The sequence below is a fragment of the Leuresthes tenuis genome, unplaced genomic scaffold, assembly GCF_036924035.1.
Source record: "Leuresthes tenuis unplaced genomic scaffold, fLeuTen1.0.hap1 SCAF_5, whole genome shotgun sequence".
Classification (NCBI taxonomy): domain Eukaryota; kingdom Metazoa; phylum Chordata; class Actinopteri; order Atheriniformes; family Atherinopsidae; genus Leuresthes; species Leuresthes tenuis.
The window spans coordinates 34,026,135-34,050,850 of NW_027325359.1; the positions used below are offsets into that span (position 1 = coordinate 34,026,135).

A 24,716-nucleotide genomic window follows, 5' to 3' on the forward strand; every position below is an offset into this window, starting at 1 on the left:
GAAAATTAACACTATTGTAAGCATTGGTGGTTCAGTGGTAGAATTCTTGCCTGCCATGTGGGGGACAGTGTTTGAATAGTCTGGAGACTATTCAAAAGACAGAAAAAAACATATCAATGACTTCTTGTTTTCTAATCATTTGTACAAACATCTCCCCTAACACAATATGAGAAAAGGATAGAAGAAAAAAAAGTTGGTAAATCCACAATCTTGTAAACATTGGTGGTTCAGTGGTAGAATTCTTGCCTCCCATTTGACAGACCCGGGTCCAGTTCCTGGCCAGTACAGATGTAACTTACTGTTCTTATGTGTCACTGACCTTAAAGTCGTGATGGATGTGAGGATGGTCAGTGAGTCATCCCACGGTTTCTCACTTGATATTGGGTTCGTAGATAGCAGAGCAGTAGACTATTCATTAAGGTAAGAAAAAGAGAAAAGGTGAAAAAAGTATCAATAACTTTATGTTTTCTAAGCATTTGTATAAACATCTCCCCTAACAGAATATGAGAAAAGGATGGAGAAAATGCCAAGAAAAAAAAAAAATTGGAAAATTAACACTTTTGTGAGCATTGGTGGTTCAGTGGTAGAATTCTCGCCTGCCACGCGGGAGACCGGGGTCCGATTCCCGGCCAATGCAGGTATACTATCCCGTTCTTATGTTTCACAAACATGAAAGTCGTGATGGATGTGAGGATGGTCAGTGAGTCGTCCCACGGTTTCTCACTTGATACTGGGTTCGTAGATTGCAGAGTCTGTAGACTATTCATTAAGGTAAGAAAAAGAGAAAAGGTCAAAAAAGTATCAATAACTTTATGTTTTCTAAGCATTTGTATAAACATCTCCCCTAACAGAATATGAGAAAAGGATGGAGAAAATGCCAAGAAAAAAAAAAAATTGGAAAATTTACACTTTTGTGAGCATTGGTGGTTCAGTGGTAGAATTCTCGCCTGCCACGCGGGAGACCCGGGTCCGATTCCCGGCCAATGCAGGTATACTATGCCGTTCTTATGTGTCACAAACATAAAAGTCGTGATGGATGTGAGGATGGTCAGTGAGTCGTCCCACGGTTTCTCACTTGATATTGGGTTCGTAGATAGCGTAGTCTTTAGACTATTCATTGAGGTAAGAAAAAGAGATAAGGGGAAAAAACTATCAATAACTTTATGTTTTCTAAGCATTTGTATAAACATCTCCCCTAACAGAAAATGAGAAAAGGATGGAGAAAATGCCAAGAAAAAAAAAAATTGGAAAATTAACACTTTTGTGAGCATTGGTCATTCAGTGGTAGAATTCTCGCCTGCCACGCGGGAGACCCGGGTCCGATTCCCGGCCAATGCAGGTATACTTTCCCGTTCTTATGTGTCACAAACATAAAAGTCGTGATGGATGTGAGGATGGTCAGTGAGTCGTCCCACGGTTTCTCACTTGATATTGGGTTCGTAGATAGCGTAGTCTGTAGACTATTCATTGAGGTAAGAAAAAGAGATAAGGGGAAAAAAGTATCAATAACTTTATGTTTTCTAAGCATTTGTATAAACATCTCCCCTATAAAAATATGAGAAAAGGATGGAGAAAATGCCAAGAAAAAAAAAAAATTGGAAAATTAACACTTTTGTGAGCATTGGTCGTTCAGTGGTAGAATTCTCGCCTGCCACGCGGGAGACCCGGGTCTGATTCCCGGCCAATACAGATATACTTTACCGTTCTTATGTGTCACAAACATAAAAGTCGTGATGGATGTGAAGATGGTCAGTGAGTCGTCCCACGGTTTCTCACTTGATATTGGGTTCGTAGATAGCAGAGCAGTAGACTATTCATTAAGGTAAGAAAAAGAGATAAGGGGAAAAAAGTATCAATAACTTTTTGTTTTCTAAGCATTTGTATAAACATCTCCCCTATAAGAATATGAGAAAAGGATGGAGAAAATGCCAAGAAAAAAAAAAATTGGAAAATTAACACTTTTGTGAGCATTGGTGATTCAGTGGTAGAATTCTCGCCTGCCACGCGGGAAACCCGGGTCTGATTCCCGGCCAATACAGATATACTTTACCGTTCTTATGTGTCACAAACATAAAAGTCGTGATGGATGTGAAGATGGTCAGTGAGTCGTCCCACGGTTTCTCACTTGATACTGGGTTCGTAGATAGCGTAGTCTGTAGACTATTCATTGAGGTAAGAAAAAGAGATAAGGGGAAAAAACTATCAATAACTTTTTGTTTTCAAAGCATTTGTATAAACATCTCCCCTAACAGAATATGAGAAAAGGATGGAGAAAGTGCCAAGAAAAAAAAGTTGGAAAATTAACACTATTGTAAGCATTGGTGGTTCAGTGGTAGAAATCTTGCCTGCCATGTGGGGGACAGTGTTTGAATAGTCTGGAGACTATTCAAAAGACAGAAAAAAACATATCAATGACTTCTTGTTTTCTAATCATTTGTACAAACATCTCCCCTAACACAATATGAGAAAAGGATAGAAGAAAAAAAAGTTGGTAAATCCACAATCTTGTAAACATTGGTGGTTCAGTGGTAGAATTCTTGCCTCCCATTTGACAGACCCGGGTCCAGTTCCTGGCCAGTACAGATGTAACTTACTGTTCTTATGTGTCACTGACCTTAAAGTCGTGATGGATGTGAGGATGGTCAGTGAGTCATCCCACGGTTTCTCACTTGATATTGGGTTCGTAGATAGCAGAGCAGTAGACTATTCATTAAGGTAAGAAAAAGAGAAAAGGTGAAAAAAGTATCAATAACTTTATGTTTTCTAAGCATTTGTATAAACATCTCCCCTAACAGAATATGAGAAAAGGATGGAGAAAATGCCAAGAAAAAAAAAAAATTGGAAAATTAACACTTTCGTGAGCATTGGTGGTTCAGTGGTAGAATTCTCGCCTGCCACGCGGGAGACCGGGGTCCGATTCCCGGCCAATGCAGGTATACTATCCCGTTCTTATGTTTCACAAACATGAAAGTCGTGATGGATGTGAGGATGGTCAGTGAGTCGTCCCACGGTTTCTCACTTGATACTGGGTTCGTAGATTGCAGAGTCTGTAGACTATTCATTAAGGTAAGAAAAAGAGAAAAGGTCAAAAAAGTATCAATAACTTTATGTTTTCTAAGCATTTGTATAAACATCTCCCCTAACAGAATATGAGAAAAGGATGGAGAAAATGCCAAGAAAAAAAAAAAATTGGAAAATTTACACTTTTGTGAGCATTGGTGGTTCAGTGGTAGAATTCTCGCCTGCCACGCGGGAGACCCGGGTCCGATTCCCGGCCAATGCAGGTATACTATGCCGTTCTTATGTGTCACAAACATAAAAGTCGTGATGGATGTGAGGATGGTCAGTGAGTCGTCCCACGGTTTCTCACTTGATATTGGGTTCGTAGATAGCGTAGTCTTTAGACTATTCATTGAGGTAAGAAAAAGAGATAAGGGGAAAAAACTATCAATAACTTTATGTTTTCTAAGCATTTGTATAAACATCTCCCCTAACAGAAAATGAGAAAAGGATGGAGAAAATGCCAAGAAAAAAAAAAATTGGAAAATTAACACTTTTGTGAGCATTGGTCATTCAGTGGTAGAATTCTCGCCTGCCACGCGGGAGACCCGGGTCCGATTCCCGGCCAATGCAGGTATACTTTCCCGTTCTTATGTGTCACAAACATAAAAGTCGTGATGGATGTGAGGATGGTCAGTGAGTCGTCCCACGGTTTCTCACTTGATATTGGGTTCGTAGATAGCGTAGTCTGTAGACTATTCATTGAGGTAAGAAAAAGAGATAAGGGGAAAAAAGTATCAATAACTTTATGTTTTCTAAGCATTTGTATAAACATCTCCCCTATAAGAATATGAGAAAAGGATGGAGAAAATGCCAAGAAAAAAAAAAAATTGGAAAATTAACACTTTTGTGAGCATTGGTGGTTCAGTGGTAGAATTCTCGCCTGCCACGCGGGAGACCCGGGTCCAATTCCCGGCCAATGCAGGTATACTATCCCGTTCTTATGTGTCACAAACATAAAAGTCGTGATGGATGTGAGGATGGTCAGTGAGTCGTCCCACGGTTTCTCACTTGATATTGGGTTCGTAGATAGCAGAGCAGTAGACTATTCATTAAGGTAAGAAAAAGAGATAAGGGGAAAAAAGTATCAATAACTTTTTGTTTTCTAAGCATTTGTATAAACATCTCCCCTATAAGAATATGAGAAAAGGATGGAGAAAATGCCAAGAAAAAAAAAAATTGGAAAATTAACACTTTTGTGAGAATTGGTGATTCAGTGGTAGAATTCTCGCCTGCCACGCGGGAGACCCGGGTCCGATTCCCGGCCAATGCAGGTATACTTTCCCGTTCTTATGTGTCACAAACATAAAAGTCGTGATGGATGTGAGGATGGTCAGTGAGTCATCCCACGGTTTCTCACTTGATACTGGGTTCGTAGATAGCGTAGTCTGTAGACTATTCATTGAGGTAAGAAAAAGAGATAAGGGGAAAAAACTATCAATAACTTTTTGTTTTCAAAGCATTTGTATAAACATCTCCCCTAACAGAATATGAGAAAAGGATGGAGAAAGTGCCAAGAAAAAAAAGTTGGAAAATTAACACTATTGTAAGCATTGGTGGTTCAGTGGTAGAATTCTTGCCTGCCATGTGGGGGACAGTGTTTGAATAGTCTGGAGACTATTCAAAAGACAGAAAAAAACATATCAATGACTTCTTGTTTTCTAATCATTTGTACAAACATCTCCCCTAACACAATATGAGAAAAGGATGGAGAAGGTGCCAAGAAAAAAAAAAAGTTGGAAAATTAACACTTTTGTAAGCATTGGTGGTTCAGTGGTAGAATTCTCGCCTGCCACGCGGGAGACCTGGGTCCGATTCCCGGCCAATGCAGGTATACTTTACCGTTCTTATGTTTCACAAACATGAAAGTCGTGATGGATGTGAGGATGGTCAGTGAGTCGTCCCACGGTTTCTCACTTGATACTGGGTTCGTAGATTGCAGAGTCTGTAGACTATTCATTAAGGTAAGAAAAAGAGAAAAGGTCAAAAAAGTATCAATAACTTTATGTTTTCTAAGCATTTGTATAAACATTTCCCCTAACAGAATATGAGAAAAGGATGGAGAAAGTGCCAAGAAAAAAAAGTTGGAAAATTAACACTATTGTAAGCATTGGTGGTTCAGTGGTAGAATTCTTGCCTGCCATGTGGGGGACAGTGTTTGAATAGTCTGGAGACTATTCAAAAGACAGAAAAAAACATATCAATGACTTCTTGTTTTCTAATCATTTGTACAAACATCTCCCCTAACACAATATGAGAAAAGGATAGAAGAAAAAAAAGTTGGTAAATCCACAATCTTGTAAACATTGGTGGTTCAGTGGTAGAATTCTTGCCTCCCATTTGACAGACCCGGGTCCAGTTCCTGGCCAGTACAGATGTAACTTACTGTTCTTATGTGTCACTGACCTTAAAGTCGTGATGGATGTGAGGATGGTCAGTGAGTCGTCCCACGGTTTCTCACTTGATATTGGGTTCGTAGATAGCAGAGCAGTAGACTATTCGTTAAGGTAAGAAAAAGAGAAAAGGTGAAAAAAGTATCAATAACTTTATGTTTTCTAAGCATTTGTATACACATCTCCCCTAACAGAATATGAGAAAAGGATGGAGAAGGTGCCAAGAAAAAAAAAAAGTTGGAAAATTAACACTTTTGTAAGCATTGGTGGTTCAGTGGTAGAATTCTCGCCTGCCACGCGGGAGACCCGGGTCCGATTCCCGGCCAATACAGGTATACTATGCCGTTCTTATGTGTCACAAACATAAAAGTCGTGATGGATGTGAGGATGGTCAGTGAGTCGTCCCACGGTTTCTCACTTGATATTGGGTTCGTAGATAGCAGAGCAGTAGACTATTCATTAAGGTAAGAAAAAGAGATAAGGGGAAAAAAGTATCAATAACTTTATGTTTTCTAAGCATTTGTATACACATCTCCCCTAACAGAATATGAGAAAAGGATGGAGAAGGTGCCAAGAAAAAAAAAAAGTTGGAAAATTAACACTTTTGTAAGCATTGGTGGTTCAGTGGTAGAATTCTCGCCTGCCACGCGGGAGACCTGGGTCTGATTCCCGGCCAATGCAGGTATACTTTACCGTTCTTATGTTTCACAAACATGAAAGTCGTGATGGATGTGAGGATGGTCAGTGAGTCGTCCCACGGTTTCTCACTTGATACTGGGTTCGTAGATTGCAGAGTCTGTAGACTATTCATTAAGGTAAGAAAAAGAGAAAAGGTCAAAAAAGTATCAATAACTTTATGTTTTCTAAGCATTTGTATAAACATTTCCCCTAACAGAATATGAGAAAAGGATGGAGAAAGTGCCAAGAAAAAAAAGTTGGAAAATTAACACTATTGTAAGCATTGGTGGTTCAGTGGTAGAATTCTTGCCTGCCATGTGGGGGACAGTGTTTGAATAGTCTGGAGACTATTCAAAAGACAGAAAAAAACATATCAATGACTTCTTGTTTTCTAATCATTTGTACAAACATCTCCCCTAACACAATATGAGAAAAGGATAGAAGAAAAAAAAGTTGGTAAATCCACAATCTTGTAAACATTGGTGGTTCAGTGGTAGAATTCTTGCCTCCCATTTGACAGACCCGGGTCCAGTTCCTGGCCAGTACAGATGTAACTTACTGTTCTTATGTGTCACTGACCTTAAAGTCGTGATGGATGTGAGGATGGTCAGTGAGTCGTCCCACGGTTTCTCACTTGATATTGGGTTCGTAGATAGCAGAGCAGTAGACTATTCATTAAGGTAAGAAAAAGAGAAAAGGTGAAAAAAGTATCAATAACTTTATGTTTTCTAAGCATTTGTATAAACATCTCCCCTAACAGAATATGAGAAAAGGATGGAGAAAATGCCAAGAAAAAAAAAAAATTGGAAAATTAACACTTTCGTGAGCATTGGTGGTTCAGTGGTAGAATTCTCGCCTGCCACGCGGGAGACCGGGGTCCGATTCCCGGCCAATGCAGGTATACTATCCCGTTCTTATGTTTCACAAACATGAAAGTCGTGATGGATGTGAGGATGGTCAGTGAGTCGTCCCACGGTTTCTCACTTGATACTGGGTTCGTAGATTGCAGAGTCTGTAGACTATTCATTAAGGTAAGAAAAAGAGAAAAGGTCAAAAAAGTATCAATAACTTTATGTTTTCTAAGCATTTGTATAAACATCTCCCCTAACAGAATATGAGAAAAGGATGGAGAAAATGCCAAGAAAAAAAAAAAATTGGAAAATTTACACTTTTGTGAGCATTGGTGGTTCAGTGGTAGAATTCTCGCCTGCCACGCGGGAGACCCGGGTCCGATTCCCGGCCAATGCAGGTATACTATGCCGTTCTTATGTGTCACAAACATAAAAGTCGTGATGGATGTGAGGATGGTCAGTGAGTCGTCCCACGGTTTCTCACTTGATATTGGGTTCGTAGATAGCGTAGTCTTTAGACTATTCATTGAGGTAAGAAAAAGAGATAAGGGGAAAAAACTATCAATAACTTTATGTTTTCTAAGCATTTGTATAAACATCTCCCCTAACAGAAAATGAGAAAAGGATGGAGAAAATGCCAAGAAAAAAAAAAATTGGAAAATTAACACTTTTGTGAGCATTGGTCATTCAGTGGTAGAATTCTCGCCTGCCACGCGGGAGACCCGGGTCCGATTCCCGGCCAATGCAGGTATACTTTCCCGTTCTTATGTGTCACAAACATAAAAGTCGTGATGGATGTGAGGATGGTCAGTGAGTCGTCCCACGGTTTCTCACTTGATATTGGGTTCGTAGATAGCGTAGTCTGTAGACTATTCATTGAGGTAAGAAAAAGAGATAAGGGGAAAAAAGTATCAATAACTTTATGTTTTCTAAGCATTTGTATAAACATCTCCCCTATAAGAATATGAGAAAAGGATGGAGAAAATGCCAAGAAAAAAAAAAAATTGGAAAATTAACACTTTTGTGAGCATTGGTGGTTCAGTGGTAGAATTCTCGCCTGCCACGCGGGAGACCCGGGTCCAATTCCCGGCCAATGCAGGTATACTATCCCGTTCTTATGTGTCACAAACATAAAAGTCGTGATGGATGTGAGGATGGTCAGTGAGTCGTCCCACGGTTTCTCACTTGATATTGGGTTCGTAGATAGCAGAGCAGTAGACTATTCATTAAGGTAAGAAAAAGAGATAAGGGGAAAAAAGTATCAATAACTTTTTGTTTTCTAAGCATTTGTATAAACATCTCCCCTATAAGAATATGAGAAAAGGATGGAGAAAATGCCAAGAAAAAAAAAAATTGGAAAATTAACACTTTTGTGAGAATTGGTGATTCAGTGGTAGAATTCTCGCCTGCCACGCGGGAGACCCGGGTCCGATTCCCGGCCAATGCAGGTATACTTTCCCGTTCTTATGTGTCACAAACATAAAAGTCGTGATGGATGTGAGGATGGTCAGTGAGTCATCCCACGGTTTCTCACTTGATACTGGGTTCGTAGATAGCGTAGTCTGTAGACTATTCATTGAGGTAAGAAAAAGAGATAAGGGGAAAAAACTATCAATAACTTTTTGTTTTCAAAGCATTTGTATAAACATCTCCCCTAACAGAATATGAGAAAAGGATGGAGAAAGTGCCAAGAAAAAAAAGTTGGAAAATTAACACTATTGTAAGCATTGGTGGTTCAGTGGTAGAATTCTTGCCTGCCATGTGGGGGACAGTGTTTGAATAGTCTGGAGACTATTCAAAAGACAGAAAAAAACATATCAATGACTTCTTGTTTTCTAATCATTTGTACAAACATCTCCCCTAACACAATATGAGAAAAGGATGGAGAAGGTGCCAAGAAAAAAAAAAAGTTGGAAAATTAACACTTTTGTAAGCATTGGTGGTTCAGTGGTAGAATTCTCGCCTGCCACGCGGGAGACCTGGGTCCGATTCCCGGCCAATGCAGGTATACTTTACCGTTCTTATGTTTCACAAACATGAAAGTCGTGATGGATGTGAGGATGGTCAGTGAGTCGTCCCACGGTTTCTCACTTGATACTGGGTTCGTAGATTGCAGAGTCTGTAGACTATTCATTAAGGTAAGAAAAAGAGAAAAGGTCAAAAAAGTATCAATAACTTTATGTTTTCTAAGCATTTGTATAAACATTTCCCCTAACAGAATATGAGAAAAGGATGGAGAAAGTGCCAAGAAAAAAAAGTTGGAAAATTAACACTATTGTAAGCATTGGTGGTTCAGTGGTAGAATTCTTGCCTGCCATGTGGGGGACAGTGTTTGAATAGTCTGGAGACTATTCAAAAGACAGAAAAAAACATATCAATGACTTCTTGTTTTCTAATCATTTGTACAAACATCTCCCCTAACACAATATGAGAAAAGGATAGAAGAAAAAAAAGTTGGTAAATCCACAATCTTGTAAACATTGGTGGTTCAGTGGTAGAATTCTTGCCTCCCATTTGACAGACCCGGGTCCAGTTCCTGGCCAGTACAGATGTAACTTACTGTTCTTATGTGTCACTGACCTTAAAGTCGTGATGGATGTGAGGATGGTCAGTGAGTCGTCCCACGGTTTCTCACTTGATATTGGGTTCGTAGATAGCAGAGCAGTAGACTATTCGTTAAGGTAAGAAAAAGAGAAAAGGTGAAAAAAGTATCAATAACTTTATGTTTTCTAAGCATTTGTATACACATCTCCCCTAACAGAATATGAGAAAAGGATGGAGAAGGTGCCAAGAAAAAAAAAAAGTTGGAAAATTAACACTTTTGTAAGCATTGGTGGTTCAGTGGTAGAATTCTCGCCTGCCACGCGGGAGACCCGGGTCCGATTCCCGGCCAATACAGGTATACTATGCCGTTCTTATGTGTCACAAACATAAAAGTCGTGATGGATGTGAGGATGGTCAGTGAGTCGTCCCACGGTTTCTCACTTGATATTGGGTTCGTAGATAGCAGAGCAGTAGACTATTCATTAAGGTAAGAAAAAGAGATAAGGGGAAAAAAGTATCAATAACTTTATGTTTTCTAAGCATTTGTATACACATCTCCCCTAACAGAATATGAGAAAAGGATGGAGAAGGTGCCAAGAAAAAAAAAAAGTTGGAAAATTAACACTTTTGTAAGCATTGGTGGTTCAGTGGTAGAATTCTCGCCTGCCACGCGGGAGACCTGGGTCTGATTCCCGGCCAATGCAGGTATACTTTACCGTTCTTATGTTTCACAAACATGAAAGTCGTGATGGATGTGAGGATGGTCAGTGAGTCGTCCCACGGTTTCTCACTTGATACTGGGTTCGTAGATTGCAGAGTCTGTAGACTATTCATTAAGGTAAGAAAAAGAGAAAAGGTCAAAAAAGTATCAATAACTTTATGTTTTCTAAGCATTTGTATAAACATTTCCCCTAACAGAATATGAGAAAAGGATGGAGAAAGTGCCAAGAAAAAAAAGTTGGAAAATTAACACTATTGTAAGCATTGGTGGTTCAGTGGTAGAATTCTTGCCTGCCATGTGGGGGACAGTGTTTGAATAGTCTGGAGACTATTCAAAAGACAGAAAAAAACATATCAATGACTTCTTGTTTTCTAATCATTTGTACAAACATCTCCCCTAACACAATATGAGAAAAGGATAGAAGAAAAAAAAGTTGGTAAATCCACAATCTTGTAAACATTGGTGGTTCAGTGGTAGAATTCTTGCCTCCCATTTGACAGACCCGGGTCCAGTTCCTGGCCAGTACAGATGTAACTTACTGTTCTTATGTGTCACTGACCTTAAAGTCGTGATGGATGTGAGGATGGTCAGTGAGTCGTCCCACGGTTTCTCACTTGATATTGGGTTCGTAGATAGCAGAGCAGTAGACTATTCGTTAAGGTAAGAAAAAGAGAAAAGGTGAAAAAAGTATCAATAACTTTATGTTTTCTAAGCATTTGTATACACATCTCCCCTAACAGAATATGAGAAAAGGATGGAGAAGGTGCCAAGAAAAAAAAAAAGTTGGAAAATTAACACTTTTGTAAGCATTGGTGGTTCAGTGGTAGAATTCTCGCCTGCCACGCGGGAGACCCGGGTCCGATTCCCGGCCAATGCAGGTATACTATGCCGTTCTTATGTGTCACAAACATAAAAGTCGTGATGGATGTGAGGATGGTCAGTGAGTCGTCCCACGGTTTCTCACTTGATATTGGGTTCGTAGATAGCAGAGCAGTAGACTATTCATTAAGGTAAGAAAAAGAGATAAGGGGAAAAAAGTATCAATAACTTTATGTTTTCTAAGCATTTGTATACACATCTCCCCTAACAGAATATGAGAAAAGGATGGAGAAGGTGCCAAGAAAAAAAAAAAGTTGGAAAATTAACACTTTTGTAAGCATTGGTGGTTCAGTGGTAGAATTCTCGCCTGCCACGCGGGAGACCCGGGTCCGATTCCCGGCCAATGCAGGTATACTATGCCGTTCTTATGTGTCACAAACATAAAAGTCGTGATGGATGTGAGGATGGTCAGTGAGTCGTCCCACGGTTTCTCACTTGATATTGGGTTCGTAGATAGCAGAGCAGTAGACTATTCATAAAGGTAAGAAAAAGAGATAAGGGGAAAAAAGTATCAATAACTTTATGTTTTCTAAGCATTTGTATACACATCTCCCCTAACAGAATATGAGAAAAGGATGGAGAAGGTGCCAAGAAAAAAAAAAAGTTGGAAAATTAACAGTTTTGTAAGCATTGGTGGTTCAGTGGTAGAATTCTCGCCTGCCACGCGGGAGACCTGGGTCCGATTCCCGGCCAATGCAGGTATACTTTACCGTTCTTATGTTTCACAAACATGAAAGTCGTGATGGATGTGAGGATGGTCAGTGAGTCGTCCCACGGTTTCTCACTTGATACTGGGTTCGTAGATTGCAGAGTCTGTAGACTATTCATTAAGGTAAGAAAAAGAGAAAAGGTCAAAAAAGTATCAATAACTTTATGTTTTCTAAGCATTTGTATAAACATTTCCCCTAACAGAATATGAGAAAAGGATGGAGAAAGTGCCAAGAAAAAAAAGTTTGAAAATTAACACTATTGTAAGCATTGGTGGTTCAGTGGTAGAATTCTTGCCTGCCATGTGGGGGACAGTGTTTGAATAGTCTGGAGGCTATTCAAAAGACAGAAAAAAACATATCAATGACTTCTTGTTTTCTAATCATTTGTACAAACATCTCCCCTAACACAATATGAGAAAAGGATAGAAGAAAAAAAAGTTGGTAAATCCACAATCTTGTAAACATTGGTGGTTCAGTGGTAGAATTCTTGCCTCCCATTTGACAGACCCGGGTCCAGTTCCTGGCCAGTACAGATGTAACTTACTGTTCTTATGTGTCACTGACCTTAAAGTCGTGATGGATGTGAGGATGGTCAGTGAGTCGTCCCACGGTTTCTCACTTGATATTGGGTTCGTAGATAGCAGAGCAGTAGACTATTCATTAAGGTAAGAAAAAGAGAAAAGGTGAAAAAAGTATCAATAACTTTATGTTTTCTAAGCATTTGTATAACCATCTCCCCTAACAGAATATGAGAAAAGGATGGAGAAAGTGCCAAGAAAAAAAAAAAGTTGGAAAATTAACACTTTTGTAAGCATTGGTGGTTCAGTGGTAGAATTCTCGCCTGCCACGCGGGAGACCGGGGTCCGATTCCCGGCCAATGCAGGTATACTATGCCGTTCTTATGTGTCACAAACATAAAAGTCGTGATGGATGTGAGGATGGTCAGTGAGTCGTCCCACGGTTTCTCACTTGATACTGGGTTCGTAGATAGCGTAGTCTTTAGACTATTCATTGAGGTAAGAAAAAGAGATAAGGGGAAAAAACTATCAATAACTTTATGTTTTCTAAGCATTTGTATAAACATCTCCCCTAACAGAAAATGAGAAAAGGATGGAGAAAATGCCAAGAAAAAAAAAAATTGGAAAATTAACACTTTTGTGAGCATTGGTCGTTCAGTGGTAGAATTCTCGCCTGCCACGCGGGAGACCCGGGTCCGATTCCTGGCCAATGCAGGTATACTATGCCGTTCTTATGTGTCACAAACATAAAAGTCGTGATGGATGTGAGGATGGTCAGTGAGTCGTCCCACGGTTTCTCACTTGATACTGGGTTCGTAGATAGCGCAGTCTTTAGACTATTCATTGAGGTAAGAAAAAGAGATAAGGGGAAAAAAGTATCAATAACTTTTTGTTTTCTAAGCATTTGTATAAACATCTCCCCTAACAGAAAATGAGAAAAGGATGGAGAAAATGCCAAGGAAAAAAAAATTGGAAAATTAACACTTTTGTGAGCATTGGTCGTTCAGTGGTAGAATTCTCGCCTGCCACGCGGGAGACCCGGGTCTGATTCCCGGCCAATGCAGGTAGACTATCCCGTTCTTATGTGTCACAAACATAAAAGTCGTGATGGATGTGAGGATGGTCAGTGAGTCGTCCCACGGTTTCTCACTTGATACTGGGTTCGTAGATTGCGGAGTCTGTAGACTACTCATTAAGGTAAGAAAAAGAGAAAAGGTGAAAAAAGTATCAATAACTTTATGTTTTCTAAGCATTTGTATGAACATCTCCCCTAACAGAATATAAGAAAAGGATGGAGAAAGTGCCAAGAAAAAAAAAAAGTTGGAAAATTAACAGTTTTGTAAGCATTGGTGGTTCAGTGGTAGAATTCTCGCCTGCCACGCGGGAGACCCGGGTCTGATTCCCGGCCAATACAGATATACTTTACCGTTCTTATGTGTCACAAACATAAAAGTCGTGATGGATGTGAGGATGGTCAGTGAGTCGTCCCACGGTTTCTCACTTGATATTGGGTTCGTAGATAGCAGAGCAGTAGACTATTCATTAAGGTAAGAAAAAGAGATAAGGGGAAAAAAGTATCAATAACTTTTTGTTTTCTAAGCATTTGTATAAACATCTCCCCTAACAGAATATAAGAAAAGGATGGAGAAAGTGCCAAGAAAAAAAAAAAGTTGGAAAATTAACAGTTTTGTAAGCATTGGTGGTTCAGTGGTAGAATTCTCGCCTGCCACGCGGGAGACCCGGGTCTGATTCCCGACCAATACAGATATACTTTACCGTTCTTATGTGTCACAAACATAAAAGTCGTGATGGATGTGAGGATGGTCAGTGAGTCGTCCCACGGTTTCTCACTTGATATTGGGTTCGTAGATAGCAGAGCAGTAGACTATTCATTAAGGTAAGAAAAAGAGATAAGGGGAAAAAAGTATCAATAACTTTTTGTTTTCTAAGCATTTGTATAAACATCTCCCCTAACAGAATATAAGAAAAGGATGGAGAAAGTGCCAAGAAAAAAAAAAAGTTGGAAAATTAACAGTTTTGTAAGCATTGGTGGTTCAGTGGTAGAATTCTCGCCTGCCACGCGGGAGACCCGGGTCTGATATCCCGGCCAATACAGATATACTTTACCGTTCTTATGTGTCACAAACATAAAAGTCGTGATGGATGTGAGGATGGTCAGTGAGTCGTCCCACGGTTTCTCACTTGATATTGGGTTCGTAGATAGCAGAGCAGTAGACTATTCATTAAGGTAAGAAAAAGAGATAAGGGGAAAAAAGTATCAATAACTTTTTGTTTTCTAAGCATTTGTATAAACATCTCCCCTATAAGAATATGAGAAAAGGATGGAGAAAATGCCAAGAAAAAAAAAAATTGGAAAATTAACACTTTTGTGAGAATTGGTGATTCAGTGGTAGAATTCTCGCCTGCCACGCGGGAGACCCGGGTCCGATTCCCGGCCAATGCAGGTATACTTTCCCGTTCTTATGTGTCACAAACATAAAAGTCGTGATGGATGTGAGGATGGTCAGTGAGTCGTCCCACGGTTTCTCACTTGATATTGGGTTCGTAGATAGCAGAGCAGTAGACTATTCATTAAGGTAAGAAAAAGAGATAAGGGGAAAAAAGTATCAATAACTTTTTGTTTTCTAAGCATTTGTATAAACATCTCCCCTAACAGAATATAAGAAAAGGATGGAGAAAGTGCCAAGAAAAAAAAAAAGTTGGAAAATTAACACTTTTGTAAGCATTGGTGGTTCAGTGGTAGAATTCTCGCCTGCCACGCGGGAGACCCGGGTCTGATTCCCGGCCAATACAGATATACTTTACCGTTCTTATGTGTCACAAACATAAAAGTCGTGATGGATGTGAGGATGGTCAGTGAGTCGTCCCACGGTTTCTCACTTGATATTGGGTTCGTAGATAGCAGAGCAGTAGACTATTCATTAAGGTAAGAAAAAGAGATAAGGGGAAAAAAGTATCAATAACTTTTTGTTTTCTAAGCATTTGTATAAACATCTCCCCTATAAGAATATGAGAAAAGGATGGAGAAAATGCCAAGAAAAAAAAAAATTGGAAAATTAACACTTTTGTGAGCATTGGTGATTCAGTGGTAGAATTCTCGCCTGCCACGCGGGAGACCGGGGTCCGATTCCCGGCCAATGCAGGTATACTATCCCGTTCTTATGTTTCACAAACATGAAAGTCGTGATGGATGTGAGGATGGTCAGTGATTCGTCCCACGGTTTCTCACTTGATACTGGGTTCGTAGATTGCAGAGTCTGTAGACTATTCATTAAGGTAAGAAAAAGAGAAAAGGTCAAAAAAGTATCAATAACTTTATGTTTTCTAAGCATTTGTATAAACATCTCCCCTAACAGAATATGAGAAAAGGATGGAGAAAATGCCAAGAAAAAAAAAAAATTGGAAAATTTCACTTTTGTGAGCATTGGTGGTTCAGTGGTAGAATTCTCGCCTGCCACGCGGGAGACCCGAGTCCGATTCCCGGCCAATGCAGGTATACTATGCCGTTCTTATGTGTCACAAACATAAAAGTCGTGATGGATGTGAGGATGGTCAGTGATTCGTCCCACGGTTTCTCACTTGATACTGGGTTCGTAGATAGCGTAGTCTTTAGACTATTCATTGAGGTAAGAAAAAGAGATAAGGGGAAAAAACTATCAACAACTTTATGTTTTCTAAGCATTTGTATAAACATCTCCCCTAACAGAAAATGAGAAAAGGATGGAGAAAATGCCAAGAAAAAAAAAAATTGGAAAATTAACACTTTTGTGAGCATTGGTCGTTCAGTGGTAGAATTCTCGCCTGCCACGCGGGAGACCCGGGTCCAATTCCCGGCCAATGCAGGTATACTATCCCGTTCTTATGTGTCACAAACATAAAAGTCGTGATGGATGTGAGGATGGTCAGTGAGTCGTCCCACGGTTTCTCACTTGATATTGGGTTCGTAGATAGCAGAGCAGTAGACTATTCATTAAGGTAAGAAAAAGAGATAAGGGGAAAAAAGTATCAATAACTTTATGTTTTCTAAGCATTTGTATAAACATCTCCCCTAACAGAATATAAGAAAAGGATGGAGAAAGTGCCAAGAAAAAAAAAAGTTGGAAAATTAACAGTTTTGTAAGCATTGGTGGTTCAGTGGTAGAATTCTCGCCTGCCACGCGGGAGACCCGGGTCTGATTCCCGGCCAATACAGATATACTTTACCGTTCTTATGTTTTACAAACATAAAAGTCGTGATGGATGTGAGGATGGTCAGTGAGTCGTCCCACGGTTTCTCACTTGATATTGGGTTCGTAGATAGCAGAGCAGTAGACTATTCATTAAGGTAAGAAAAAGAGATAAGGGGAAAAAAGTATCAATAACTTTTTGTTTTCTAAGCATTTGTATAAACATCTCCCCTATAAGAATATGAGAAAAGGATGGAGAAAATGCCAAGAAAAAAAAAATTTGGAAAATTAACACTTTTGTGAGAATTGGTGATTCAGTGGTAGAATTCTCGCCTGCCACGCGGGAGACCCGGGTCCGATTCCCGGCCAATGCAGGTATACTTTCCCGTTCTTATGTGTCACAAACATAAAAGTCGTGATGGATGTGAGGATGGTCAGTGAGTCGTCCCACGGTTTCTCACTTGATATTGGGTTCGTAGATAGCAGAGCAGTAGACTATTCATTAAGGTAAGAAAAAGAGATAAGGGGAAAAAAGTATCAATAACTTTTTGTTTTCTAAGCATTTGTATAAACATCTCCCCTAACAGAATATAAGAAAAGGATGGAGAAAGTGCCAAGAAAAAAAAAAAGTTGGAAAATTAACAGTTTTGTAAGCATTGGTGGTTCAGTGGTAGAATTCTCGCCTGCCACGCGGGAGACCCGGGTCTGATTCCCGACCAATACAGATATACTTTACCGTTCTTATGTGTCACAAACATAAAAGTCGTGATGGATGTGAGGATGGTCAGTGAGTCGTCCCACGGTTTCTCACTTGATATTGGGTTCGTAGATAGCAGAGCAGTAGACTATTCATTAAGGTAAGAAAAAGAGATAAGGGGAAAAAAGTATCAATAACTTTTTGTTTTCTAAGCATTTGTATAAACATCTCCCCTAACAGAATATAAGAAAAGGATGGAGAAAGTGCCAAGAAAAAAAAAAAGTTGGAAAATTAACAGTTTTGTAAGCATTGGTGGTTCAGTGGTAGAATTCTCGCCTGCCACGCGGGAGACCCGGGTCTGATATCCCGGCCAATACAGATATACTTTACCGTTCTTATGTGTCACAAACATAAAAGTCGTGATGGATGTGAGGATGGTCAGTGAGTCGTCCCACGGTTTCTCACTTGATATTGGGTTCGTAGATAGCAGAGCAGTAGACTATTCATTAAGGTAAGAAAAAGAGATAAGGGGAAAAAAGTATCAATAACTTTTTGTTTTCTAAGCATTTGTATAAACATCTCCCCTATAAGAATATGAGAAAAGGATGGAGAAAATGCCAAGAAAAAAAAAAATTGGAAAATTAACACTTTTGTGAGAATTGGTGATTCAGTGGTAGAATTCTCGCCTGCCACGCGGGAGACCCGGGTCCGATTCCCGGCCAATGCAGGTATACTTTCCCGTTCTTATGTGTCACAAACATAAAAGTCGTGATGGATGTGAGGATGGTCAGTGAGTCGTCCCACGGTTTCTCACTTGATATTGGGTTCCTAGATAGCAGAGCAGTAGACTATTCATTAAGGTAAGAAAAAGAGATAAGGGGAAAAAAGTATCAATAACTTTTTGTTTTCTAAGCATTTGTATAAACATCTCCCCTAACAGAATATAAGAAAAGGATGGAGAAAGTGCCAAGAAAAAAAAAAAGTTGGAAAATTAACAGTTTTGTAAGCATTGGTGGTTCAGTGGTAGAATTCTCGCCTGCCACGCGGGAGACCCGGGTCTGATTCCCGGCCAATACAGATATACTTTACCGTTCTTATGTGTCACAAACATAAAAGTCGTGATGGATGTGAGGATGGTCAGTGAGTCGTCCCACGGTTTCTCACTTGATATTGGGTTCGTAGATAGCAGAGCAGTAGACTATTCATTAAGGTAAGAAAAAGAGATAAGGGGAAAAAAGTATCAATAACTTTTTGTTTTCTAAGCATTTGTATAAACATCTCCCCTATAAGAATATGAGAAAAGGATGGAGAAAATGCCAAGAAAAAAAAAAATTGGAAAATTAACACTTTTGTGAGCATTGGTGATTCAGTGGTAGAATTCTCGCCTGCCACGCGGGAGACCGGGGTCCGATTCCCGGCCAATGCAGGTATACTATCCCGTTCTTATGTTTCACAAACATGAAAGTCGTGATGGATGTGAGGATGGTCAGTGATTCGTCCCACGGTTTCTCACTTGATACTGGGTTCGTAGATTGCAGAGTCTGTAGACTATTCATTAAGGTAAGAAAAAGAGAAAAGGTCAAAAAAGTATCAATAACTTTATGTTTTCTAAGCATTTGTATAAACATCTCCCCTAACAGAATATGAGAAAAGGATGGAGAAAATGCCAAGAAAAAAAAAAAATTGGAAAATTTCACTTTTGTGAGCATTGGTGGTTCAGTGGTAGAATTCTCGCCTGCCACGCGGGAGACCCGGGTCCGATTCCCGGCCAATGCAGGTATACTATGCCGTTCTTATGTGTCACAAACATAAAAGTCGTGATGGATGTGAGGATGGTCAGTGATTCGTCCCACGGTTTCTCACTTGATACTGGGTTCGTAGATAGCGTAGTCTTTAGACTATTCATTGAGGTAAGAAAAAGAGATAAGGGGAAAAAACTATCAACAACTTTATGTTTTCTAAGCATTTGTATAAACATCTCCCCTAACAGAAAATGAGAAAAGGATGGAGAAAATGCCAAGAAAAAAAAAAATTGGAAAATTAACACTTTTGTGAGCATTGGTCGTTCAGTGGTAGAATTCTCGCCTGCCACGCGGGAGACCCGGGTCCGATTCCCGGCCAATGCAGGTATACTTTCCCGTTCTTATGTGTCACAAACATAAAAGTCGTGATGGATGTGAGGATGGTCAGTGAGTCGTCCCACGGTTTCTCACTTGATATTGGGTTCGTAGATAGCGTAGTCTGTAGACTATTCATTGAGGTAAGAAAAAGAGATAAGGGGAAAAAAGTATCAATAACTTTATGTTTTCTAAGCATTTGTATAAACATCTCCCCTATAAGAATATGAGAAAAGGATGGAGAAAATGCCAAGAAAAAAAAAAATTGGAAAATTAACACTTTTGTGAGCATTGGTGATTCAGTGGTAGAATTCTCGCCTGCCACGCGGGAGACCGGGGTCCGATTCCCGGCCAATGCAGGTATACTATCCCGTTCTTATGTTTTACAAACATGAAAGTCGTGATGGATGTGAGGATGGTCAGTGAGTCGTCCCACGGTTTCTCACTTGATATTGGGTTCGTAGATTGCAGAGTCTGTAGACTATTCATTAAGGTAAGAAAAAGAGATAAGGGGAAAAAACTATCAATAACTTTATGTTTTCTAAGCATTTGTATAAACATCTCCCCTAACAGAAAATGAGAAAAGGATGGAGAAAATGCCAAGAAAAAAAAAAATTGGAAAATTAACACTTTTGTGAGCATTGGTCGTTCAGTGGTAGAATTCTCGCCTGCCACGCGGGAGACCCGGGTCCGATTCCCGGCCAATGCAGGTATACTTTCCCGTTCTTATGTGTCACAAACATAAAAGTCGTGATGGATGTGAGGATGGTCAGTGAGTCGTCCCACGGTTTCTCACTTGATATTGGGTTCATAGATTGCGTAGTCTGTAGACTATTCATTGAGGTAAGAAAAAGAGATAAGGGGAAAAAAGTATCAATAACTTTATGTTTTCTAAGCATTTGTATAAACATCTCCCCTATAAGAATATGAGAAAAGGATGGAGAAAATGCCAAGAAAAAAAAAAAATTGGAAAATTAACACTTTTGTGAGCATTGGTGGTTCAGTGGTAGAATTCTCGCCTGCCACGCGGGAGACCCGGGTCCAATTCCCGGCCAATGCAGGTATACTATCCCGTTCTTATGTGTCACAAACATAAAAGTCGTGATGGATGTGAGGATGGTCAGTGAGTCGTACCACGGTTTCTCACTTGATATTGGGTTCGTAGATAGCAGAGCAGTAGACTATTCATTAAGGTAAGAAAAAGAGATAAGGGGAAAAAAGTATCAATAACTTTATGTTTTCTAAGCATTTGTATAAACATCTCCCCTAACAGAATATAAGAAAAGGATGGAGAAAGTGCCAAGAAAAAAAAAAGTTGGAAAATTAACAGTTTTGTAAGCATTGGTGGTTCAGTGGTAGAATTCTCGCCTGCCACGCGGGAGACCCGGGTCTGATTCCCGGCCAATACAGATATACTTTACCGTTCTTATGTGTCACAAACATAAAAGTCGTGATGGATGTGAGGATGGTCAGTGAGTCGTCCCACGGTTTCTCACTTGATATTGGGTTCGTAGATAGCAGAGCAGTAGACTATTCATTAAGGTAAGAAAAAGAGATAAGGGGAAAAAAGTATCAATAACTTTTTGTTTTCTAAGCATTTGTATAAACATCTCCCCTATAAGAATATGAGAAAAGGATGGAGAAAATGCCAAGAAAAAAAAAATTTGGAAAATTAACACTTTTGTGAGAATTGGTGATTCAGTGGTAGAATTCTCGCCTGCCACGCGGGAGACCCGGGTCCGATTCCCGGCCAATGCAGGTATACTTTCCCGTTCTTATGTGTCACAAACATAAAAGTCGTGATGGATGTGAGGATGGTCAGTGAGTCGTCCCACGGTTTCTCACTTGATATTGGGTTCGTAGATAGCAGAGCAGTAGACTATTCATTAAGGTAAGAAAAAGAGATAAGGGGAAAAAAGTATCAATAACTTTTTGTTTTCTAAGCATTTGTATAAACATCTCCCCTATAAGAATATGAGAAAAGGATGGAGAAAATGCCAAGAAAAAAAAAAATTGGAAAATTAACACTTTTGTGAGCATTGGTGATTCAGTGGTAGAATTCTCGCCTGCCACGCGGGAGACCCGGGTCTGATTCCCGGCCAATACAGATATACTTTACCGTTCTTATGTGTCACAAACATAAAAGTCGTGATGGATGTGAAGATGGTCAGTGAGTCGTCCCACGGTTTCTCACTTGATACTGGGTTCGTAGATAGCGTAGTCTGTAGACTATTCATTGAGGTAAGAAAAAGAGATAAGGGGAAAAAACTATCAATAACTTTTTGTTTTCAAAGCATTTGTATAAACATCTCCCCTAACAGAATATGAGAAAAGGATGGAGAAAGTGCCAAGAAAAAAAAATTGGAAAATTAACAGTTTTGTAAGCATTGGTGGTTCAGTGGTAGAATTCTTGCCTGCCATGTGGGGGACAGTGTTTGAATAGTCTGGAGACTATTCAAAAGACAGAAAAAAACATATCAATGACTTCTTGTTTTCTAATCATTTGTACAAACATCTCCCCTAACACAATATGAGAAAAGGATAGAAGAAAAAAAAGTTGGTAAATCCACAATCTTGTAAACATTGGTGGTTCAGTGGTAGAATTCTTGCCTCCCATTTGACAGACCCGGGTCCAGTTCCTGGCCAGTACAGATGTAACTTACTGTTCTTATGTGTCACTGACCTTAAAGTCGTGATGGATGTGAGGATGGTCAGTGAGTCGTCCCACGGTTTCTCACTTGATATTGGGTTCGTAGATAGCAGAGCAGTAGACTATTCGTTAAGGTAAGAAAAAGAGAAAAGGTGAAAAAAGTATCAATAACTTTATGTTTTCTAAGCATTTGTATACACATCTCCCCTAACAGAATATGAGAAAAGGATGGAGAAGGTGCCAAGAAAAAAAAAAAGTTGGAAAATTAACACTTTTGTAAGCATTGGTGGTTCAGTGGTAGAATTCTCGCCTGCCACGCGGGAGACCCGGGTCCGATTCCCGGCCAATACAGGTATACTATGCCGTTCTTATGTGTCACAAACATAAAAGTCGTGATGGATGTGAGGATGGTCAGTGAGTCGTCCCACGGTTTCTCACTTGATATTGGGTTCGTAGATAGCAGAGCAGTAGACTATTCATTAAGGTAAGAAAAAGAGATAAGGGGAAAAAAGTATCAATAACTTTATGTTTTCTAAGCATTTGTATACACATCTCCCCTAACAGAATATGAGAAAAGGATGGAGAAGGTGCCAAGAAAAAAAAAAAGTTGGAAAATTAACACTTTTGTAAGCATTGGTGGTTCAGTGGTAGAATTCTCGCCTGCCACGCGGGAGACCCGGGTCCGATTCCCGGCCAATGCAGGTATACTATGCCGTTCTTATGTGTCACAAACATAAAAGTCGTGATGGATGTGAGGATGGTCAGTGAGTCGTCCCACGGTTTCTCACTTGATATTGGGTTCGTAGATAGCAGAGCAGTAGACTATTCATAAAGGTAAGAAAAAGAGATAAGGGGAAAAAAGTATCAATAACTTTATGTTTTCTAAGCATTTGTATACACATCTCCCCTAACAGAATATGAGAAAAGGATGGAGAAGGTGCCAAGAAAAAAAAAAAGTTGGAAAATTAACACTTTTGTAAGCATTGGTGGTTCAGTGGTAGAATTCTCGCCTGCCACGCGGGAGACCTGGGTCTGATTCCCGGCCAATGCAGGTATACTTTACCGTTCTTATGTTTCACAAACATGAAAGTCGTGATGGATGTGAGGATGGTCAGTGAGTCGTCCCACGGTTTCTCACTTGATACTGGGTTCGTAGATTGCAGAGTCTGTAGACTATTCATTAAGGTAAGAAAAAGAGAAAAGGTCAAAAAAGTATCAATAACTTTATGTTTTCTAAGCATTTGTATAAACATTTCCCCTAACAGAATATGAGAAAAGGATGGAGAAAGTGCCAAGAAAAAAAAGTTGGAAAATTAACACTATCGTAAGCATTGGTGGTTCAGTGGTAGAATTCTTGCCTGCCATGTGGGGGACAGTGTTTGAATAGTCTGGAGACTATTCAAAAGACAGAAAAAAACATATCAATGACTTCTTGTTTTCTAATCATTTGTACAAACATCTCCCCTAACACAATATGAGAAAAGGATAGAAGAAAAAAAAGTTGGTAAATCCACAATCTTGTAAACATTGGTGGTTCAGTGGTAGAATTCTTGCCTCCCATTTGACAGACCCGGGTCCAGTTCCTGGCCAGTACAGATGTAACTTACTGTTCTTATGTGTCACTGACCTTAAAGTCGTGATGGATGTGAGGATGGTCAGTGAGTCGTCCCACGGTTTCTCACTTGATATTGGGTTCGTAGATAGCAGAGCAGTAGACTACTCATTAAGGTAAGAAAAAGAGAAAAGGTGAAAAAAGTATCAATAACTTTATGTTTTCTAAGCATTTGTATACACATCTCCCCTAACAGAATATAAGAAAAGGATGGAGAAAGTGCCAAGAAAAAAAAAAAGTTGGAAAATTAACAGTTTTGTAAGCATTGGTGGTTCAGTGGTAGAATTCTCGCCTGCCACGCGGGAGACCCGGGTCTGATTCCCGGCCAATACAGATATACTTTACCGTTCTTATGTGTCACAAACATAAAAGTCGTGATGGATGTGAGGATGGTCAGTGAGTCGTCCCACGGTTTCTCACTTGATATTGGGTTCGTAGATAGCAGAGCAGTAGACTATTCATTAAGGTAAGAAAAAGAGATAAGGGGAAAAAAGTATCAATAACTTTTTGTTTTCTAAGCATTTGTATAAACATCTCCCCTAACAGAATATAAGAAAAGGATGGAGAAAGTGCCAAGAAAAAAAAAAAGTTGGAAAATTAACAGTTTTGTAAGCATTGGTGGTTCAGTGGTAGAATTCTCGCCTGCCACGCGGGAGACCCGGGTCTGATTCCCGACCAATACAGATATACTTTACCGTTCTTATGTGTCACAAACATAAAAGTCGTGATGGATGTGAGGATGGTCAGTGAGTCGTCCCACGGTTTCTCACTTGATATTGGGTTCGTAGATAGCAGAGCAGTAGACTATTCATTAAGGTAAGAAAAAGAGATAAGGGGAAAAAAGTATCAATAACTTTTTGTTTTCTAAGCATTTGTATAAACATCTCCCCTAACAGAATATAAGAAAAGGATGGAGAAAGTGCCAAGAAAAAAAAAAAGTTGGAAAATTAACAGTTTTGTAAGCATTGGTGGTTCAGTGGTAGAATTCTCGCCTGCCACGCGGGAGACCCGGGTCTGATTCCCGGCCAATACAGATATACTTTACCGTTCTTATGTGTCACAAACATAAAAGTCGTGATGGATGTGAGGATGGTCAGTG

General features: G+C 39.7%; 18 non-coding genes across 18 annotated transcripts; all 18 read left to right on the plus strand.

Annotated features, from left to right (window-relative positions):
* The first annotated feature begins 917 nt into the window (after positions 1–917).
* On the plus strand, positions 918–988 carry trnag-gcc (transfer RNA glycine (anticodon GCC)). The gene has a single exon. It is a non-coding gene; the product is annotated as a tRNA-Gly (tRNA).
* A 2,224-nt stretch (positions 989–3,212) lies between these two features.
* Positions 3,213–3,283, plus strand: trnag-gcc (transfer RNA glycine (anticodon GCC)). The gene has a single exon. It is a non-coding gene; the product is annotated as a tRNA-Gly (tRNA).
* Positions 3,284–3,913: 630 nt separating this feature from the next.
* On the plus strand, positions 3,914–3,984 carry trnag-gcc (transfer RNA glycine (anticodon GCC)). The gene has a single exon. It is a non-coding gene; the product is annotated as a tRNA-Gly (tRNA).
* An 835-nt stretch (positions 3,985–4,819) lies between these two features.
* Positions 4,820–4,890, plus strand: trnag-gcc (transfer RNA glycine (anticodon GCC)). Its single transcript has one exon. It is a non-coding gene; the product is annotated as a tRNA-Gly (tRNA).
* An 823-nt stretch (positions 4,891–5,713) lies between these two features.
* Positions 5,714–5,784, plus strand: trnag-gcc (transfer RNA glycine (anticodon GCC)). The gene has a single exon. It is a non-coding gene; the product is annotated as a tRNA-Gly (tRNA).
* Positions 5,785–7,308: 1,524 nt separating this feature from the next.
* On the plus strand, positions 7,309–7,379 carry trnag-gcc (transfer RNA glycine (anticodon GCC)). The gene has a single exon. It is a non-coding gene; the product is annotated as a tRNA-Gly (tRNA).
* Positions 7,380–8,009: 630 nt separating this feature from the next.
* Positions 8,010–8,080, plus strand: trnag-gcc (transfer RNA glycine (anticodon GCC)). Its single transcript has one exon. It is a non-coding gene; the product is annotated as a tRNA-Gly (tRNA).
* Positions 8,081–8,915: 835 nt separating this feature from the next.
* Positions 8,916–8,986, plus strand: trnag-gcc (transfer RNA glycine (anticodon GCC)). The gene has a single exon. It is a non-coding gene; the product is annotated as a tRNA-Gly (tRNA).
* Positions 8,987–9,809: 823 nt separating this feature from the next.
* Positions 9,810–9,880, plus strand: trnag-gcc (transfer RNA glycine (anticodon GCC)). Its single transcript has one exon. It is a non-coding gene; the product is annotated as a tRNA-Gly (tRNA).
* Positions 9,881–11,053: 1,173 nt separating this feature from the next.
* On the plus strand, positions 11,054–11,124 carry trnag-gcc (transfer RNA glycine (anticodon GCC)). The gene has a single exon. It is a non-coding gene; the product is annotated as a tRNA-Gly (tRNA).
* Positions 11,125–11,403: 279 nt separating this feature from the next.
* On the plus strand, positions 11,404–11,474 carry trnag-gcc (transfer RNA glycine (anticodon GCC)). Its single transcript has one exon. It is a non-coding gene; the product is annotated as a tRNA-Gly (tRNA).
* A 279-nt stretch (positions 11,475–11,753) lies between these two features.
* On the plus strand, positions 11,754–11,824 carry trnag-gcc (transfer RNA glycine (anticodon GCC)). Its single transcript has one exon. It is a non-coding gene; the product is annotated as a tRNA-Gly (tRNA).
* A 7,119-nt stretch (positions 11,825–18,943) lies between these two features.
* trnag-gcc (transfer RNA glycine (anticodon GCC)) lies at positions 18,944–19,014 on the plus strand. Its single transcript has one exon. It is a non-coding gene; the product is annotated as a tRNA-Gly (tRNA).
* Positions 19,015–19,293: 279 nt separating this feature from the next.
* trnag-gcc (transfer RNA glycine (anticodon GCC)) lies at positions 19,294–19,364 on the plus strand. Its single transcript has one exon. It is a non-coding gene; the product is annotated as a tRNA-Gly (tRNA).
* Positions 19,365–19,993: 629 nt separating this feature from the next.
* trnag-gcc (transfer RNA glycine (anticodon GCC)) lies at positions 19,994–20,064 on the plus strand. The gene has a single exon. It is a non-coding gene; the product is annotated as a tRNA-Gly (tRNA).
* Positions 20,065–20,344: 280 nt separating this feature from the next.
* On the plus strand, positions 20,345–20,415 carry trnag-gcc (transfer RNA glycine (anticodon GCC)). The gene has a single exon. It is a non-coding gene; the product is annotated as a tRNA-Gly (tRNA).
* A 1,870-nt stretch (positions 20,416–22,285) lies between these two features.
* On the plus strand, positions 22,286–22,356 carry trnag-gcc (transfer RNA glycine (anticodon GCC)). The gene has a single exon. It is a non-coding gene; the product is annotated as a tRNA-Gly (tRNA).
* A 279-nt stretch (positions 22,357–22,635) lies between these two features.
* On the plus strand, positions 22,636–22,706 carry trnag-gcc (transfer RNA glycine (anticodon GCC)). The gene has a single exon. It is a non-coding gene; the product is annotated as a tRNA-Gly (tRNA).
* The last annotated feature ends 2,010 nt before the right edge of the window (positions 22,707–24,716 follow it).